We start from the raw sequence: 20,737 nt of genomic DNA, 5'->3' as shown, positions 1-20,737 counted from the left end.
TTTAATTTAATATGATTTTAATTAGATTAGCAAATAAATATCATTGGTTTTTATTTCTTGTGTGAAATTGGTATTCTTTGGGCTCCCCGGTTCCTCCATTCTTTTATTGCTAATATCCAGACCTCACTGGACAACAAAAGTGGTGGCAGAGGCTGCACTACCCGAACCCGAACGACCTCGCCTGTAGACAGGGAGTGAGCGTTACACATGTACCAGTTATATGTTAAGACAAGGGTGGACTTAAAATTACCTATGACTCACAAGTACATATTTGGATTACAGATTACATGAAAAAATCGAGGGTATATTATTAATTTGGCATGTACTTTTGACTGCCAGAATATTTTCGCTGCTATTCCTCTTTCCCCTCTCACTGCACAGAAGTAATATAGCTTTCCCTCAAAGTGAGTACACATTACGCTATGTAACTTTATAATCATATGTACATGTTATTTTGTTAAACATATTAAGGAAATTTTGTTATATTGAAGTTTACTGGTAATTCTGTAATAATTATGAAGTTAAGTCAGACTTTGTTTTATTGTATTTTTTGTTGCAGAATTGGATAAGAAACTTTAAAATTACAAATTGATAATACCAATTGGAACAGTAATGAAAGCAAGGGCTTTTATATTGCTAATGTGGTTATTTTAATGGTTAAATTCTGCTATCATTAAAGTAAAATTGAAAAACTTGTATTTTTTGCTTTTGTGAAAGGAATGGAACAGAACTATTTCTTTGACTTGACAGAGTAAAACCAAAATACTAAAATTTAGGTGCAGAAAGTACAAAATGTAGATTAAGAAAATATGTTAATACACCTTTTAGATGGATCAAACAGTAGGTATATTGAGCTTTCTTTTTTCTTTTTTTTTTTTTTAAATGCGCTTGTTAGATGACACATCGCAGCAGTGGGTGTTCCTCTACCTCAGGGGATGATGGATGGTGACAGTGATCAGGGCGGGATAATAAAACCGACCGATTGTTAGTGCTGCCATAGGAGAGCAGTAGTTCACATTTTGTGATTGACAGCGGTGCTTCTGTCTCTATTTTACACACACACCACGACCTTGCAGCTTGTTTGTTAAACTGGAAGACCAGCAATGATTCATGGCTCTGTTTTTCTAAGGCTAACATACTTTTTATTTCTGTGTGTGTGCTATTGAGAAACATCAACACTTTCTTTTTATTTCTCTACATGACAATAGATTTATTTGCAAAACAAGCTGCTACAGATGGTAATGTTTATACTCCCTGGCATGAACAAGACATCCGTTAGTTACATTGGGCTGCAAAACATTTTGAGTACATTTATGGGAATCACCTAGTGGTAGCAGACGAATATTTTATATTTTCCCCACAACCAAAGGGGAACGGGGGTGTGGCAGGCTGGCGAATGGATAGAGGCCCAGGGACAGACTGCAGTTCAAAAAAATATATACTTTTATTATAAATAAACACAAAAATAAAGTGCACAAGGGCAAAACAAAGATCTTTAAACACAAACAGAAAGACAACAAAACAAAAATTGATAGCCTTTATTGTGAAACAAATCATTGGGTTAAGTAACAAGCATTCTTTTTCTGTTACAAGATGCATCAAGAGGGTAGGCATTCCCAGGTAAAAGAAAGGGAAAGTCAAGGAATATGACCCCATTGAGGTCGAAATCAGATGTTCACAAGAAATTTAGATTTCTTCCAGGTTCAGACAACAAGACCATTGAAAACTGCAGTCCTGCTCAATAAGCAAAGGCTGACAATGGGATAATGTTGTCACCTACCCTGGAAATTTTGTGTAAACAATGTGACAACTGAATTACTTACTGTGGTGTTGAATATATCTAAAATGAATGCAGGCAAATGATCTGGAAGGAGCTGATTGATACTACTGGTAAAGTCACTAGGTCAGATAAAGATGAGCTATTTTGTTTCTTTTACGGTTGTTCCAGTATCTGGTAACCTACAAAAATAATTGTGTTAAATAATGCAGGTATGCTTCATAAGGATATTATGCATAATATTCAATGTTTACCTCATCCACCTCCTCCCATGTGGTCTGTAGGAATAATACATGGCTCCCAGTCTCCCTAGCAGGATGTGAGGTAAAGGGTCTTTCTGTAATAATAATAATCTTTGTTTTTGTATAGCACCATTCATGTGCACATCAAGGTGCTTCACAAGAATAATAAGCAATTTAAACAATGAAATTTACTTTAACAAAAAAAAAAAAATTGACAATGTCCAATAAAACAAGAACAATAATTACATACAACAACACATAACAGGTCAAACAATAAAAGACCTAGTATAAAATTGGATTTTTCAGTTTAGATTTAAAAATACTAACAGTATCACTGTGCCTTATGACCTTCAGAAGGTTATTCCACAGCCTAGGTGCTATATAGGAAAACGCTCGGTCACTGGAAGAAGGCTGCTTAGTTCTAGGTACTGATAGGAGGCCAGAGTCGAAAGATGGAAGACTACGCATAGGAGTATATGGTGAAAGAAGGTCACAGATGTAGTTGGGTGCTAACTCATGCAGAGCCTTAAAAGTTAGTAGTAGGATTTTAAATTTCACACTGAACTCCACTGGGAGCCAATGCAGGGAAGCTAAACATGAGATTTTGTTACAGTTAGAATGCAAGCCGCTGACTTCGGGACATATTGCAACTTGTTAAGATCATTTTTTGAAAGACCAGTGAGCAAAGCATTGCAATAGTCCAGGGGTGGCCAACCTTTCACAGACCAAGAGCCAAGGAAATAAAATGTACAGTGACAGAGCAACAAACTTTAGAAAGTGCTTAATTTAGCACACTATTAAATAAAACTGACCATTATTTTTTTTCAGTACATACATAATATTGTTATGCAAACAAATACATTTTCACTATATATAAAAGTATAGTTGTGTTTTTGTTTCTTATTTGGGTAAGTAGCTAACTATCGTTTTTCTTATACCACATATGGGTGAATGCAACTGTAGTTCAGTGTCACTATTTAGATCTGAGATGGATACGTTCTACCATGTGATGTGAGAGCTGCAGGTCTGAAATTTGCTTTTGCAGTTCATATATAGATTTTCTTTTTTCCTATTTTTCTCTGCCATTATGAGCAAAACAGAAGCCGGTCCTGTTCAAAGTAAAGTTATCGGTTTCCAAGCTGTTGTAACTCGAGTCCCGAATGCACACTAAAGTATGGGTGGATATGATTTGCTAGTTAGTTGCTATGTAACAAAAGCGTTGCTGCCACGCTGCTGATTGGCTAAGGTCAGAAATGGATCGGCTTGGGATGACTGGGGGGACGGGACCACGGAGACTTATTGTAAAAATAATACAAGTATAAAAAAGAATGAAAAAATAAATAAATAGTTGGCCACCCCTGCAATAGTCTTTATGGGGAAAAAACAAAATCATGTATAAAGTTCAGCAAGACGAGGGTGAATACGAGCAATATTCTGCATGTGAAAAAAAGCCACCTTAGTAACATTGCGAATAGGCTCTTCAAAAGACACCTTACTAAACCAAATTTAACCAAAAAGCCAAATTTGGATAAAAAATAATGCCAAGGTTCTTTACGCATGTGCTAGGCAGGGTGTCAATTCCATCAATAACCAGTTTAAAATGTTCGCCTTTATGAAGCTGATATGAGGAGCCAACCAGCATAGTTTCAGTCTTATCAGGGTTTAACTGTAAGAAATGCTGCTGCATTCACTCAAGCAGAATGTTAAAAAAGATAGTTGTAGTGCATACTTGATGCCGTACTTACAAAAAGTCTGACCCAATGGAAGCATGTATAGTGCACTCTGTTCATAAGATTCAACCACATATAGTGATCAAAACCACTGGGACAAAATCATTCCTATACTAGCCAATGTAAAATAATATGCTGTTAAGAATCAAGCAATCCGCGTATAAGAATAATTTCAGGGCCCTGCCCTGCTGTTCAATTAAACACATTATTATTTACAAACCAACCCAAAACCATATTTTATTTAGAAACCCAAAGGAAAACATACTACTTACAGGGGTAGGCCTCAGCCCTGCCACACACAGCTAAATTAGATTGTCATACTATTAAAGCCCCTGGGTATTAAACGTACTACTGTGTAATGATCATAAAAAAAATTGCTGGCCTATAAGGGTTGGACCCATATTTGTAGTTGTATTTTTCTTCAACCATTATGACTGGTTCAGATTTTCTCCTGCTTATTGCAATATTCGTATTCCCAGTTTTTAAAGCAGATTACCACTGAAATGTACGAACCATTAACCTGTATCTGCACCTCCAGTTATAGAGTACGTATTTGTGTCGAGTAAACGCACAATTAACTTTTTAGAACATAAAGATATTTTAGCCGATTACCAGCTGATAAATGTGGTTGTTATAAGTTGTCCATTGTTTCTTATTGGTTTGAACTATTAGTCAGAGGAGAGTCTGTATATGAAGCTACCTGCCTTCAGTGGTATGCAGCTGACCAGCGGAAACTGAAATATGGTTATTTCAATTTGTAAATTTGTAATACTAATGGTATTCATGAATACAAAATGGAGAGTATGTGTTTACAATTAGAGGGAAAAAGGTATTTGTAATGCATGATTATTGTATAAGGAGGTGATTATAAATATTTTTTAATCTGTTTGAATATCTATGAAAATAAATGAACAATTATTTAACAGCTACAAGTTCTTCCACCAGCTTTGCACTCATAAAATGACTGTGTACATTCAATAAAATAATACTTAAGACAATTGTTAGGACCATTATAAATTGTTGTTTCATTATAAAACCCGAAGTGTAACACATTCACAGTCTCCCAAAAGCATTGGAAATAAACCAGGGTTCATCTTGGCATTCTTCTCAAGAATAATACAGTAGTAAACTTTCAGTAAGTTTCAGTATCAAAATAATATGTTGCCAGGCATCCCTGGCAAACAATCTGTCTATAAGGCTGCCAGTTTAACGATACAACTCAGTCCCCTTTGATTCCAGTTCCTTCCCCATGACTGGTTATCAAGCATGTAGATAATGTTTGCACAGCTGCTGAGTAAAATTGATTTAGTAATCACAAGGTGAGGGGTCACGACTATGCTTGTCACTAGTCAGGCACCCATGCTGATTCTCATATTGCAAATCAGTAAGCACCAGATTTATCTCCTCACTTGAGTTAGAATATGCACATGGCAAGAGTGTCTTGAGGAAAACAGATTGGTTTATTCAATCTTTCAATTTATCATTGCCTTGTTGTGTATTCTGATTTCCACGAGTGCATCTCATTTCTACAAAATGGCATGTAAATAAACAGTGAAACTCGCTACTGTTTCTCTTGCTAGAAAGAGTTGAAAATTGTTTGAGCTCTTGAAACAACTTGATTCAGACGCAAGTCGGCAAGCAATTTGGTGTTTTCCGTTCTGGTGAGTTGCTTCACCATTGTGTTAAATATTTGTGTGCGTGTCTTGAATATTGTTCCTGTACATGTATTCATAATTAATCTAGCCCTGCTGCTGCATTTTTTAATGTTTGAATGGGTGCTGTGTTAATTTAGTTTGACAGTCAGTTTATTAACATTAGTATGCCTGTTACTTTATTATTATAGTTTATTAACATACACTAGCCTATTGCTTTTCTCTTACATATTCTGTTTATTTTATATATTGATTCACTTGCGTCATGGCAAGTAATACATATCTATTTAGTGATTCATATTGTGTCTGAGGTCAATTCTGTCTTAGAGAACACTTCATTTGCTTCCCGAGGTGTGTTATGTTAGCCGGAGACTACTGTACTAAAATACATTTTGAAACAATTTGGACGAGAAGTCAATGTCTTTAATTAAAGACATAAAGACGTCTCTTCGAAACGGGTTACAAATGTTACTATGAGGTCTATGAACTCCTCAATCACATACTAACACCTTCCCTGGTTATATTGTAATCGCAGAAAAATGCTGGTTCTATTTTCCTCTGGTAGTAAAATATTTCCTTTCAGATCATTTAGGATGGGTAATTAAGATGTTTACTCAGCTCTAGAGATCAATTCAGAAGAATTATGATAGCAGAGTATAATGTAAAATACCTTTTATATGGCAGAGAACAAGCACACCCACCACCATCCTCGAAGATAAATATATACAGACCTGCGGCAAACAAAATGATTTTGTCAACGGACAAAAGTTTGCATTACCCTGTTGAATTAAGTCAAATGAAACCTGCTGAATAATGCTACATTAACATATTGAATTACATACTGCTTTGTAGTTTTCCATATACTTAATGAAAAACTGACAAATGTGACAAGACTCTAACAAGATATACTGTACTAGTTTTGCAATATCATTTTGTAGTTTCTTTCATTACATGATGTTAAATAAAATACCTAAATTGTTCATATAGTTTAAATTATAAATCAGCCAATAACAGAGAAGCATTTTCAAACATTCCTATACCTCTTATCTTGTGTATAAATGTCATCCCATGCATAGAATGTTCGGTAATTTAAAAACAAAACGCCTTAAATAAAAACATAGCAAAATGGAAAATCCTGTTATTAACTGTGACCCTTGTTTTAATTTGGATACGTAATTGGGACATATTATGTACCGATGTCACTGGCTGTGAATATGTCGCTCAAACATCAGCATTACAGACCAAGAATCACCAAGGTGGTCTAAAGACAGTCCTATTATCACTCAGGGCTTGAATTTCATTTTGTGTGCTGGGGGGGATTTCCCCCCTATGCTGCAGCCAATGGGGGGATTCCAAAATTTTAGAGGGAATGGCAAAAGAAAAGGCACTTTTGCATATTAAAAAACTATATATAATTTACTGCATCATTATTCACACTGGTGTTGCTTTAAAATAAGCTGCTTTCAGGAGACCTAACAGTAGGGCTGTGTCCAAAGGTTTGAAGATTCGTTCTCTAGCCAAGGATTCGAAGATTGTTTAAACATTCGAATGTTAGTCACATGGGTTCACACACAGTATTGTTTTTTTTTTCTTTCTTTTAACAGAAACCGTTTGACAATGTGTGAATACTATAATTCACATTAAATGTCACTTGGATGCAAAATTCGATCTTTTGATTTATAAAATGCATATTACATAAGCAAAAGTTGTTATTAAAATCCGCTACCAAACTGTTACGTAGCAACTCTACATGACACCGCTGCAGTGTGTGGAGCAGGGTATAAAGTATCCAAAGCAGTGGGCTTGTACCTCTAGCTGTATTGCGTCACTAAAATATGTACTGAATACCTAGTGTACAAGACAGTGTAAGAGAAGTGCTATGGTAGAATATGTTTGAAACATGGAAAATATACGCTACCACTAATAATTTTAATTTCGAAAAATGAGCACCGTTTGCCCCTCTCTGCTCCAGCTTGTGTTAAAGCAAACCTTTAATTTCTTCGCTGGCTGTCTCGACAGCAAAGTGCTGCAGCGTGCGTTTGGCGTAAGCTGTATTAAAAGAAATGTCTTGAAACCCTCTGCTGTTTGGGATTTTTTTGGTTTCTTTTTAACTCAGCCCTATTTCCGCCTGTTTTTCACTATTTGCATTTAAGTATGTTTAACTACTGGATAGTTTGTGCTGCATGCATGTTACTGAAATTCAACACCATGCTGAAATTCAAGCTGCGATCACTGATATACAAATGTACTCGCTGCCAGATTTGGAAAATTGTCCTGTAAAAAGCTTTAAGCTGTACAGCCAAGGCTTTTTCAAATTCCACAAAGAAAAAAAAAAATCGGATGACATCTGGTACAGGAAGCATCCATGCCACATGTTGCCAAGTTTTAAGTTATGCTGGAATTTTGCTTCGCGGTCACCCAAACTGCGAGATGATATCTCTTATACAATAAGAGACACCCTTCACATGGCATATTAACTTATAAAACTATTATGTCTCAATCGTAAAATTTTAGGTGATGCAAAACTTTTGCCCAAAATTGTAGGTACTGTAATCTAAGTTCTGAAATCTGATTCATAGTCTCTTCTTTGGTTCTGAGATGGTCCTAACTCTTCTACTGAATAACGTAGTTTAACACAGTAATTCCAAAGCCTTCATTCACATTGACTAATATACAGTGCCTATAGAAAGTCTACACCCCCTTGAACCTTTTTCGCATTTTGTTGTGCGAGTGCCTCGGAGTTTAAATGAGGCATTTAAATGAGGATTTTTTTCCACTTTCCACTTATCTACACATCATACTCCACACTGCTAAGGGGAAAAAAAATTTTGAGAAAAAAATTATATATTAAAAATGAAAGATCATAATTGGATAAGTCTCCACAGCACTAATACTTGGTGGAAGCACCTTTGACAGTAACTACAGTTGTGAGTCTGTTGGGATAGGTCTCTACCAACTTTGCATACCTAGATTTGAGAATATTTGACCATTCTTCTTTAAAAACTGTTCAAGCTCTGTCAAGTTCTTTGGGGAGCTTTGGTGGACAGCAATCTTCTAGTCATGCCACACATTTTTGATTGGATTTAGGTCGGGGCTCTGACTGGACCACTCAAGGACATTTACCTTTTTGTTCATTAGCCACTCCAGTGTAGCTTTGGCTGTGTGCTTTGGGTCATTGTCATGCTGAAAGGTGAACTTCCGTCCCAGTTTCAGCTTTCTTGCAGAGGGTAGAAGGTTTTCCTCTAGGGCTTTTCTGATTTAGCTCCATTCATTTTCCCTTCTATTCTGACAAGTGCCCCAGTCCCTGCTGATGAGACACATCCCCATAACATGATGCTGCCACCAGCATGCTGCTTTGGGTGATGCGCTGTGTTGGGTTTGCGCCAAACAAAATGCTTTGCATTTAGGCCAAAAAGTTCAATTTTAGTTTTGTCAGACCACAAAACGTTTGGCCACATGGCTACAGAATCTCCTGAGTGTTTCTTTGCATACTTCATAACGGGATTCAAGGTGGGTTTTCTTGAGTAATGGCTTCCTTCTTGCCAACCTACCATACCGGCCAGATTTGTGGAGTGCTTGGGAGATTGTTGTCACATGCACACTTTGACCAGTCTTGGCAATAAAAGCCTTTAGCTCTTGTAAAGTTGCCCTTGGTCTCTTGGTATCCTCTCTGATCAGTCAGCTTCTTGCTTGGTCATCCAGTTTGGAGGGATGGCCTAATCTAGGCAGGGTCTTGGTGGAGCCATACACCTTCCAATTCTTAATAATCATCTTTACCGTGCTCCAAGGGATATTCAGAGCCTTTGATATTTTTTTTATACCCATCCCCTGATCTGTGCCTTTAAAAAACTTTATCCCGGAGTTCTTTTGAAAGCTCCTTGGTTCTCATGGTTGAGTCTTTGCTTTGAAATGCACTACTCAGCAGAGGGAACCTACAGGAACTGCTGAATTTATCCGGAAATCATGGGAATCACTATAATTTAACACAGGTGGAGGCCACTTAACTTGGTGTGTGATATTTAAGGCAATTGGTTACACCTGATCTAATTTAGGAGTGCTATTACAAGGTGGGTGGACACTTATCCAACCAAGCTATTTCAGTTTTTATTTTTAATTAATTTTCTACAAATTTCTAGAATATATTTTTCACTTGGAAGTTGTGGGGTAGGATGTGTAGATAAATGAAAAAAAAATCTATTTTAATGCATTTTAATTCTAGGCTACAAGGCAACAAAGGGTGAACATTTTGAAAGGGGGTGTAGACTTTCTAGTGGCTCTGTGTATACATATATACACACACACATATATATATATATATATATATATATATATTAGCAGTGATTAATCTGCCTTGACAAATATCTTTGAAATGGATGGGTAATTAGAAACCTTTTGAATGCCCAGTTTCACTGTTGAGATGCTGAACTATGTCTTATGTGATAGTGGAAATGGGAAGCGCAGTAACCTAATTCTAGAATTTCTCAAAGACAACCTTAACTCCTGGACCATATCATAAGTTGGCAGCCTCTTTTTTAGACAAAAGGGAAACATGTAATGAACCAAATTCTGAATATTATACACGCTTAAACACAAAATCTTCTATCAAAGGATTTAAAATTGATCAAATCAAGGAAACAAGCTCCGAGCACAGAACAGACATTTAGATGAAGGTCATACAGTAGATACCTACCTGTATAATAATAACACAAGCAACTGAAATTCTAATAAAGGCATTATTAGAAATAAATAGTTTCACTTGCTTTTTAAAAACGTAACTCTTGAGAACCTGTTTTCATAATTTCCAGGCTAAACAGGAGCTGCACTTTATGAAGTCGTATGCTTAGCACCCACTAAATATATGGATCACCAGAAAGATCAGTTTCTCCTGTTCCTTTTAAACTTACACGGTGTTAGCATACAATTTTGAATTGGTCTCAGGCAGTTACTGTACATTAAAGTTGACCAGACTAACATAAACTTGCTTAATTCTTAATGGCAGAAACTAGTGCCATTTTAGATACAAAGCTGACAGGGTAGAGATGGGAAATACTTTCAGAAGGGTAATACTCCCAGCTTTTTAGAAATATAATGATATCTTAAAATATCATACTTAAGGTCTCTACACAGATGGTGCAGTGATAGCAGTGTCAAGTATTTGAACAGGCTTCTCCAACCTCAACAACCCTTTTAAATAAAGAAGCAAGCTCAGATGCAAATCTTAGACTTGGAATGGTTGTCTTAAAGTCTGTATGCTTGACCTGGTGATTTCCGCTATGAGATGACGATATCAATGCAATAAGTGCTAACAATTCCCATGGAAAACAAAAGGTAATTGTAGCTTTTGTTTACTTAGATCGAGATTTTACATTCATGTCTTTATAATAATATATCTATATAATATATCTATATTATATATATAGTACAGATTATATATATATATATATATATATATATATATATATATTCTAATTGTTTTTATTTGTAGACAGACATTATTACTTGAAACACTTTAAGACAAAATACTATGTAAATAGAGACTGAAGCGAATGACACAACCATAGTTCAATGTCCAAGAATGTGGTTTTCTTTATGGAAAAATTAAAGATTAAGTTTTGCCTCAAATTTCCTTAGCATCTCTGTGCAATCAGTAAGAGCCTGGGGCTGTAATTGAAGGCTTTTATCTTTTACTTTGTTCCATTCTTTTTATTTTATGCCACACACATCATTGTCATGAATTCTGGTGTTTACATGCCTTCAATAATGCCAGTTTGAGGGGCTGCTTACACTTGAATAAACTTTACTGGAAAACTTGATTCGAGTTCAAGTTTCTATTTTAGTTTCCTTAAGTCGATGGTTTTTATCAAAAAAATCCCTATATGTATTTTCCTTAACCTTAACATAACCTATCCCAGAGAACAATTGCTTGAAATGAATTTAAAAAGTACATGTCCGAGGGCCAGTCATTTCCGTTCTTTATCCAAGATAGGCTTCTTAAAGGATGCAGTGGACTGAATCATATCACAATTCCACAATGTATTAGGACACTTTTTAGGCCTGTACTTTATAGGGCTATTCTTTTACTGTACCCCTTAGTCAATTTATCAATTTATTTTTAGGGCCCACACACACTTACTTGAAGTAGCTGAAGTTCCCCTTTCCAAAATTGTGGAGCACTGAAGCTGAGGGTTCACTGAAGTGAAGAGTCAGTATGTCACACTTGTGGGTGTCAGAAAGTTAATTTTAATATAAGCATTCACAATAGGGAATCACAAATAGTCGGGAGAGGATGTGGCAATTTTGATTGAAAACTGCTTAAGAGAATTACCAATATATAAGATCTAGATACAAATACATTTTTTAAAAGTATTTTGTGTTCATATTTAATCTAAACACAAACAACAAATGACAATTCATATAGTACATGCATAATTTATAAAGGGGTTTAATATGCAATATTAAAACAATACCCTTTTCATATTTGGAGACTGCATTCAAAATTCCAGAACAATAATTATGAAAAGATCAAAGTAGTATGTAGACTTTTTAATTCAGTGTCTGTGAGGTTAGAAGTTAAGTAGAGAGTAAATGTAAGCATCTCATTGTATTTCAAGTTTAGCAAATTATTTTTCCTAACTCTAATGTGCTTCTGCCACTTTGAAAATCTAACAAATCTAATATAATTTAAGGTTAAACGTTAGATATTGTCATGGCAAGTGCATGTGTGAGTTCAATATTGTGTATAATGAAATAAAACCCAGTGATGTTTTGAGCTTTCAGAATGACAGCTCTCTCTCTCTTTTTTTTTTTTTTTAATAAAAATAGTACAAATAATGCATTTATTTATTTATTTATTTTTACATTCACAAAGGTAGTTTTAGAAGTTTTAAAACACAAGTTATTTTCCCCCTTATAAACGGTTTGCCACTGTAGTATGTCACTCTATTACATGCCAAGGTCAGAACATCAAAATGAGTAAGATCTCTTTGGAGTGAGCGTTAAAGTTCATCCATCTTTTGAACATCATAAATTGGATTTTCAAGCTGTTATAGATCAGGAAGCAACACAGAACATAAACATAACTTTTTCTTCTCAAAACATGTCTACTGTGTTTATTAATGAAACAGGAAATGTTTAAATGGCTGATAGCTGGGCTTTTAAAAATGAGTGGGGCACATTTAAGTATAAGCTGAGCCACAGCCTATCGAATACTGCAGCAAAACCTTTCTCAGAGATCATGATGAATGGATTGTAGGCTATAGACCCTCCCTTCAAAATGTTTTCTAGCGCTGTGTCAAAAGACTTGCATTCATGTGTAAAATTGTCTCAAGGGGAATAGGATTGCAACTCAGTGCCCCTGAATGCATTCAGTGCATGGTCAACAGATTTTGCAAGTCACAGTTTGACCTGTTCATGAAAAAATCTGGGCTGCAAAAAGGGCCTGGTTCCAGTACAATCCTGGTGTTCAATTTAATCAGCACAGGGTAACTGTGTGAATGCTACCTTAGTTTAGAGCAGTGGTTCTCCCTGGTCCTGGCACCCCCCTCCACTGCTGGGTTTTGTTCCAACTGAGCTCTCAGTTACTTCATTGAACACTCACTTAAACTTAGAATTTGCTCCATTAGACTTTTTAAATTGTTTAGCTTTTAAAAAGTTGGAGATTTCAAGTTCCTTATACAATTGTATACACAATTTGAAATATCCTTAAAATAATTAAAAAGCTGATTAGGCAAATTGAAAGTTCAATTGAGGATTTAACTTATTAATTCAGAGCTCAGCTGGAACAAAAAAACAGCAGTAAAGGAGGGGGCTCCAGGAGCAGGGTTGAGAACCACTGGTTTAGAGCAATATTCTCGTCATTTAATTTGCTGTACGGGGGGGACACTTCTTAATCTGAACTGGTACGATTTGGGTTTGAGAAGTTTTCGGTCACATTTATTTGTTACTAAATTTATGTTTTATTTAAAAAAAAAAAAAAAGGTCAGAAGTGCACATATTTCCATTGCATACAAGAAGTGAACCCATACTGAAGTACCACAGTATTTCATAGTTAAAAAAAAATGTTTAGTTTAAAATAAATAAATGAAATAGGTACATTTAATATATATTTTTCTTATAAATCATGTTGTACTGGATTGTTGTAATTTCAGCATACGTGTCTGCATTACTTGCTTGAATTTTCTAGAACACCTAAGGTGTAGGAATCCTGTTTCTTTTTAAAGTATTGTAGCTGCTGACTAAGGCGAGAAGAAGAGGCAGAGACCAACATTAAGTTCCAAAAGCAGTTAAAACTGTTAGATTTATTGCCCAATCTGCGTGGCGAAATGAATACTCTTTTCACAATGGATTTGGTCTTTTAAACTCCTCACACACAACAGAGAAATGGCAGCAAAGTACACCCTTATATAGGCATAACTCCTACCCTTCTTTCTCCCATTGGCTCAATCACAACTGGGCACACCATTGGTTGTAGTAGGCACTCAATCGCTCTCCGTGCGTTAAGCTCCACAATCTCCACACAAAGACACACAGGCAGCCTGCAAGCAGGCTAAGAAACAGGGAAGATGAGAGAGAGACAGCCAGTAGAACTAGCGGCATTCATTCACTGCCAGGAGACACAACACAGTCCATTTTACATGAGTCCCTCATAGCACCGGCACTACAATATTGCTGATTTTATCTCATACTAATAATAAAACGTGTGGTATCATATTACTGTCAGCTCATTTCCAGGAGCCTGCCATACTAGTTTCCACTATATGAGAGTTATATTGCTACTTGCAGTATTTGACTGTTAGCATTTCACCAGTTTGGGTCCAATTAAAACACAATTCAAAATTGGACCTTGACTGTATTTTTTATACTCTGTCATGTACTTTATGTTTTAGAGTTAGTTTGCCACTATTTTGTTTTTATTCCTCTGTTTTTTAATACAAGATTTACAGAATGATTTATTTTTTGTTTGAGCCTTGAGTGTAGCTTTTATTTGTTATTTTTTTTCTTCTAATAATATTGATTATTGGCTCCCCATTTAACTGAATTGAAAGGTAGTTATTTTTGGACTTATTTACCGTCATTAGTAGTCAATGCAGAGTAGTTTATTTCATTTTATCAAATTAAAAAGTTGTCCACAGACAGTTGACCTCTATCTGTGGACAACTTTGCCTACCTTTGAATTTCTGAACAGTGTTGTTAGTACAGCCACATATTGCAGCTGGCTGCCTGGGCTTGTCTTTCACTGGCAGTGCTAGCAACACTGTTCAGAAAAGCAAATCAATCAGTCAATCAGTCTTTGTTTTACATAACGCCTTTTATAATGGACCACCATCACAAAAAGCTTTACAAGATGCAGTAACAACAAGAAAATCCATAGTACTTTAAATACATAGAAATGCATAATATATGATATATAGTTATATTAAAAAAATAAATAAATAAATAAATAATACATACATTAAATACAGTGGAAAGTACTTGATAGTAGCATAATACATGAAATAGCACATTAAATACAGTGCATAATACATGCTAGTAACATAATAGGTGAAATAGTAGCAGCACAGTGTGTCTGGACTGGATGGTTTGACAGTTCATTCCAGGGTCAGTTGGAAGTCGGTCATCACTAAAGGGGGTGAAGCCACAATACTAGAAGTCAGTGCCTTACTGCAGTACATGATGTGTCAGTCATGGATTGGAGGAGACGTGATTGCACTCGCTACTGAAGGTATATCAGGGAATGTGGCGGAGCAATCTGTTCCTTTGTTATGGTTACGAAAGGACCTGTAGAGGAGTACAGCGAGAATAGAACTGTGAGTGTTTTGTGTTGTTTTGTATTGTCTAATAACTGTTACGTGTTATTTATAGACAGCTAACTAATCTGGGAGCTGTCGTTAAAAGCCAGCACCCGCCCCAGACCACTCTACACTGTTTTTGTCACCATTAACTGTATTGAATCGCCTTGTCAGTGTGCGCGTATAAAGTGTGTGTGTGAACAGCATTATTATTTCAGGGACTGTGTCCTGTGTTTTACCAGTGCAATCCAACTCCACTGATTGAAGTGACCGTGAACTGTATAGTGTCTATCATTCCTGAGCACTGAATCGCCACTACACGTGCGCACTGCAAACCACTTTGCCACAGTGTCGTTTTTTGTTAAGTAACGAATTCAAGTTTGACTGAATTTTGTAACCGGATATTTTTGTGACATCTTTTTGTTTTTCATTAAGTTGTGCTGCATTTTTAATCAGTGTATGCTTAAAAAAATAATTTAACTAATGTCGTTGTAGTTGACATTGCTTGGGCTACATTTCTTTTCTACTACAGTATAGGTTGAAATTTAATAATCAGGGAAGAGATTAAGTAATTGCAACTAAATAATACAAAACCTGATAGTTTTCAGAAAAACACAAGCAGGTTGTCAAAAGGTTAATACAGAATGGAATGAGATGTCAGAATGAGAGAACACGTTCCTATGTGATTTGATAAGAATGACCAAATACAATGTACACCATATTATTCCATAAATCTACCTAATATGCATGGATGTGGTCATCAAATACCTTCTAAGTAGTCCCCACGGAAATCCGTGGTAAAATTTCCTAAAATCGGCATTATGTGTTTGAGTATAAATGAATAAGAAAAATTAAGGCACATTTAGTTAAATTCATTTTTTTTTTATTAAATCACATTACTAAAACCTGAAGAAAAAAAAAACCCAGAACAAACATGTTTGCCATATTTTATGGAAATCAAAAAAAAAAAAAAAAAAAAAAAAACATACAATCAAGCAAAGAGAGTTCCCTTTGATTCAGTTAGGCATGTTTTATTAATGATGGTTTGAAGTTGATTCACTGTTTGATTTGTCACTTTTGATTTAATGTTTGTCTTTTTGATTTTGAATTCGAAGAAGGTGAGCACCTGGTATAAAAGCTCCTGAGACACAAACAAACAAACAAACAAATGCTGATATACTGACAGCAAACACAGGAATAGAATAAAAGGAAGAACAGGTACAAATTGCCTACTAAATCGGAAAAAAAAACTAAATATGTGATTAAAAGAGGACATGTAAACTTATACTCTAGTCTCTACAGAGTTTAAACTAGTTGGAAAGGGATGAGAAGCTTTCAGAAATATTGATGGACTCCAGTGGGTCGAAACACAAGATGGGAGTGAGTAAAGGCCAGACTGAGACAAAAATGGATGTGTGTTACTCCCTCCCCAAGCTTTACATAGAAACGTGAATGACCATTATGGCTGTTTTCCTAAATACATCTTTATAATTCCAGGCAAAATCAACAATAATCATCACTTGTGATGCTGAAGACAGCTCAGCATTTTTTATAATGCAAGTTAAGTAGGTTTTAAAATCTCTGCACACAATATGCAATTTAAGCAATTGTTCTAATAATAATAATAATAATAATAATAATAATAATAATAATAATAATAATAAATGTCTTCTCAGTTCGTGAAAATTAGTACTGTGTTATAATTAAATGTAATTCTGGATGATAAGTCATATATTTCCTCACAGATACTTTTAAAGTAGTTTTTATACATTTCCGAAAGGTTAATGAAGCACGGCAAAGTATCTCATTTGTAGATTTAAAACCTAATCGTATAACAAAAACAGCAGATGGATAAATATATAATTTTTATTTTTGTTTGATTTCATGAACTACAAAGTGGCAAGATGGCTTGAAGGATGGAGGAGGTTTGTGTAGCTGATAGTACCTTTAGGGAATATAAACAAACTGAAAAGCCAATAAGGTCTGCTATCTGATGGGGAAGAGTGAGCAGAATACCTACTCTAAGGAAGAATTTAGAAAACAGTTACCAAGAAAGTAGATTTCAGTGTAAAACTGAAGCTGAGTGAGGGACTGTGGCTTGTTTGTCTGCATTGGCTCCTCTGCAGAATGACAGCAGTTACTGTCTTGGTATGGTGATGACGATTGATTGGGAGGAATGTGGCTGCAAATCAATTTCCAATCAGCCAATCATTCAACCTACTGTTTAAAAGAGAGGTGATCCTCAATAACAAAGGGCAACAGGTAGGGAGCAAGTACACACAAAAACCTCTCACTGTGTTTTGACTAACTTAGAAAATAACTTGATTATGGGATTTCGCAAACCCAAACTTAGAAAATACTGGGACTGAAAAAATGTCAGCTCAGCATTAATACTGACTTTGGCTTTCATAGCGAGCAGTTTAAAACAGTGAAAGCTTACTGAGGCTGATTGGCTGTTTTATGCATGAGAACCCATAGTACTTCATAACACACCAATAAAGTGCAGAGGACATTAAAGGGCAGGAGCTCATTGAGAGAGGTCAATTTTCATCACAATATTTTATGACTGAGAAACAGGGCACTTTTGGGGCATAACTGTAACGGGGTCAATAATGTGCCTTTTATCTTTCACATATTTATTTGTCACTTGTATGTTTTATTTTTATAATTTTACATTTAGGTTTGATTTGGGCACTTTTTAAATATTACTGATTTAATGCATTGTAATTGATTTATCATTTTTTAGTAGCTTCTCCACCCCATTTACCTTTTATGCCTTATTGGCTATAATTGATAGTTTTACACACCTGAATATAATAGCACAAGTCTCGTGCAATCTGGATGGCCATCCTGGGGGGCTGTGTCTGTCTGTCTCAGTATTTCATTGTGGTTTTGTTTGTGCAGGAGTGGAAAACATGTAGTGTTTGGAACGGAGTGAAATGAGGCTGTACCTGGACTTTCCTTACAATAAGTATTTGGCTGATGTACAGTGTGACTGTTTAAACAATGAGTGTGAGTGAATTAAGAGTTTTAGCTTGTTGGTAGCTGGTTTGAGCCTATGATGTGGAAAGTAAAGAGATTTGTCATATAGATATTTTCCATCTTTCTGAAGTTGCTTCCCTGCACAGACAACATCTTAAATGTTATGTGTTTTTTTTTTTACAATGGTTTGTTTTATCCACTCCCCCGAACTACTCTGGCTAACATTTAACAAACAGTACCTTTCCTAATGCACTAAGCACTTTTTAAAAAGTGCAATATTGCAGTCTGCACTGTGACGTTTTGATAAATCTTAATTATGATGACAAAAATGACACTCTCCAGTTACTTGGGTTGCTCGTATCAGGATACAATGAGCAGAAGCTCTGCCCATAGAGCTGGACTACCCACAGAGATGTTTATCATACGTTTATTTTACAATGTTGTGTTTTTGTGGACAGTATTGGTCAGGAATCTTTTCAAAAAAGGGAAGTTATTTGACAAGTTTTGTGTGAATGTCATTCATTTTGAAGATAAAGAATAAAGGTGTTAAACTGCATTTTTTGTCCTGGTGTCTAAAGCTCTCTGCTCCTAATTGCATGTTGTAACATTTTGTGTTTTCTGGAACTATTTGAAAAATATAAAATAGATATTTATACATGTTTCAGATGATAAAATACAGACAACTTGTAGCGAACAAATGCAATAAGCCCATTTTTAAGTGAAATGGGTAATACCGTAATGGCGGGTGCTGAGGGGGGCTGGTGAGATGGGTGGGGCCGGCAGGCTACTGCTTGTTAACAACCCAGAAGAGCGCACCCTGCAGGTTGGGGGTGTGGTCAACGCTTGGCCTGTACTTTTCCATCCAGCGAGGTTACCCGCTGTCAGGCTGGGGCCCTGCCCTTTTTCATCTAGAGTGTTCCGATCCCCTGTCTCAGGCACCTGAGCTGGGGGATTTCCATACAGCTGTCATTGTGGAACCTTCCAGCAGGGTGATATGTTCGTACGCTTCCCTCCAATTCTCCTATAAAAGGAGCTGAGCGTGGGGTCGGACTGAGAAAAAGAGAACAGAGGTACAGAGAGAAAGAGCTACAGACAGGAGAAAGAGCTGAAGAGAGAAAGAGCTAAAGAGAAGAGAGCCGACTTGTAGAAGCATGAGCTGTGGCTGACAGCAGCTTTGTTAAAGCGATTATTAAGGCTAAAACAAATAAAAGTTTAGCCTTGAAGCCTTGTCTTGCGTTGCTCTTGACACCACCACAACACTTTTCTGTGGATTTACAGCACAAACTGTGGATTAGTGAATCAACAATACTACCCCACACCGTTTTTCTTCAAAACAACACAGCCACTTTTACTTAGAAGATTTGTAGGATAAATCAATGGAAAAGATCAAAAGGTGACATCACAGAAATGTTTGAATTAACTGTCAGTCCGGATGGTAGCTGCCATTAGACTGCAATTATTATTATTATTATTATTATTATTATTATTATTATTATTATTGCTATTACTACAACAATTACTTGAATTGCATATTGTTTGCAGAGATTTTAAAACTTAACAAAAAACGAGGAGCTGTCTTCAGCACCACAAGTGAAAATTATAATTGTTTTTGTCTGGAAGCATAAATATTTATTTAGGAAAACAGCCATAATTATCATTGCAGTTTGTATGTAATGTGAGAGGAAGGGGTAAGACATTGATGTATGATTTAAGACAATCTGAGTAGTTTTACTGCCCAGCAGCGTTTGTGTTAATAAGAAAAACTGCTGGAATGAAAATTTCAGCTGATATGTAATGCTTAGGGAGGGAGTAACACATTAATGCATGATTTATGACGATCCAAGCATTTTAGTGCCAAGTCCAGACAGTTTTGTCTCAGTCCAGCTTTTATCCACTCCCATGCAAGATGTGGACTTAGAATTCTGAATCTCAAGCCTTCAATTGCATTTGCAAAGAAAGTCTTACTCATACCAACAGAAAATACAGATAGCAGTAGGTTACGAACACTGTCAAATTTATCAGAAAGGACTTAAGACGTACGGTACTGGGCAGGACTATAGGTGTATTGGACAGTATTGGATGGGACTAAAAGTGTATTGGACGGTGTACCGGACGGTACCAGATGGTATCGGACGGTATAGGATGGGTTTTAGTCACACCCAAATAAGATTGTAATGGTGCACTGGGATTCAAACTAACATTGGTATATTTTATAAATGCACTGTTTTACAAATGTGTGCTTGGCGTGGAGCATTTTTGTACCAATGTAACAGGGTATTTTTAGAAACACGTGTTGTTCACCAAAATGTTGTAATTTTAAAATGTATCCACATCAAGACAGCACATAGAACTAGTTTGGAAACAGTGACAAGCGCTTGGAAACAATGACAGGCAACCCTGATTGGCTGATAAACTAGCATTTTTGTTTCTTTGACTAAGGCCACAGTGTGAAAGTGCTACCATCACATACCACAAAACAAACAGAAAGTAACGACTTAAAAAAGAGAATTTTCACAGAAATGTTAAGTCATCCCAAGTAATTGGATAATATTGAATATAAGTCACC

This window comes from Polyodon spathula, chromosome 3 (genome assembly GCF_017654505.1).
Source record: "Polyodon spathula isolate WHYD16114869_AA chromosome 3, ASM1765450v1, whole genome shotgun sequence".
Taxonomy (NCBI): Eukaryota; Metazoa; Chordata; class Actinopteri; order Acipenseriformes; family Polyodontidae; genus Polyodon; species Polyodon spathula.
The sequence above is the reverse complement of the archived record's forward strand: the minus strand, read 5'-3'. Positions refer to the sequence as shown.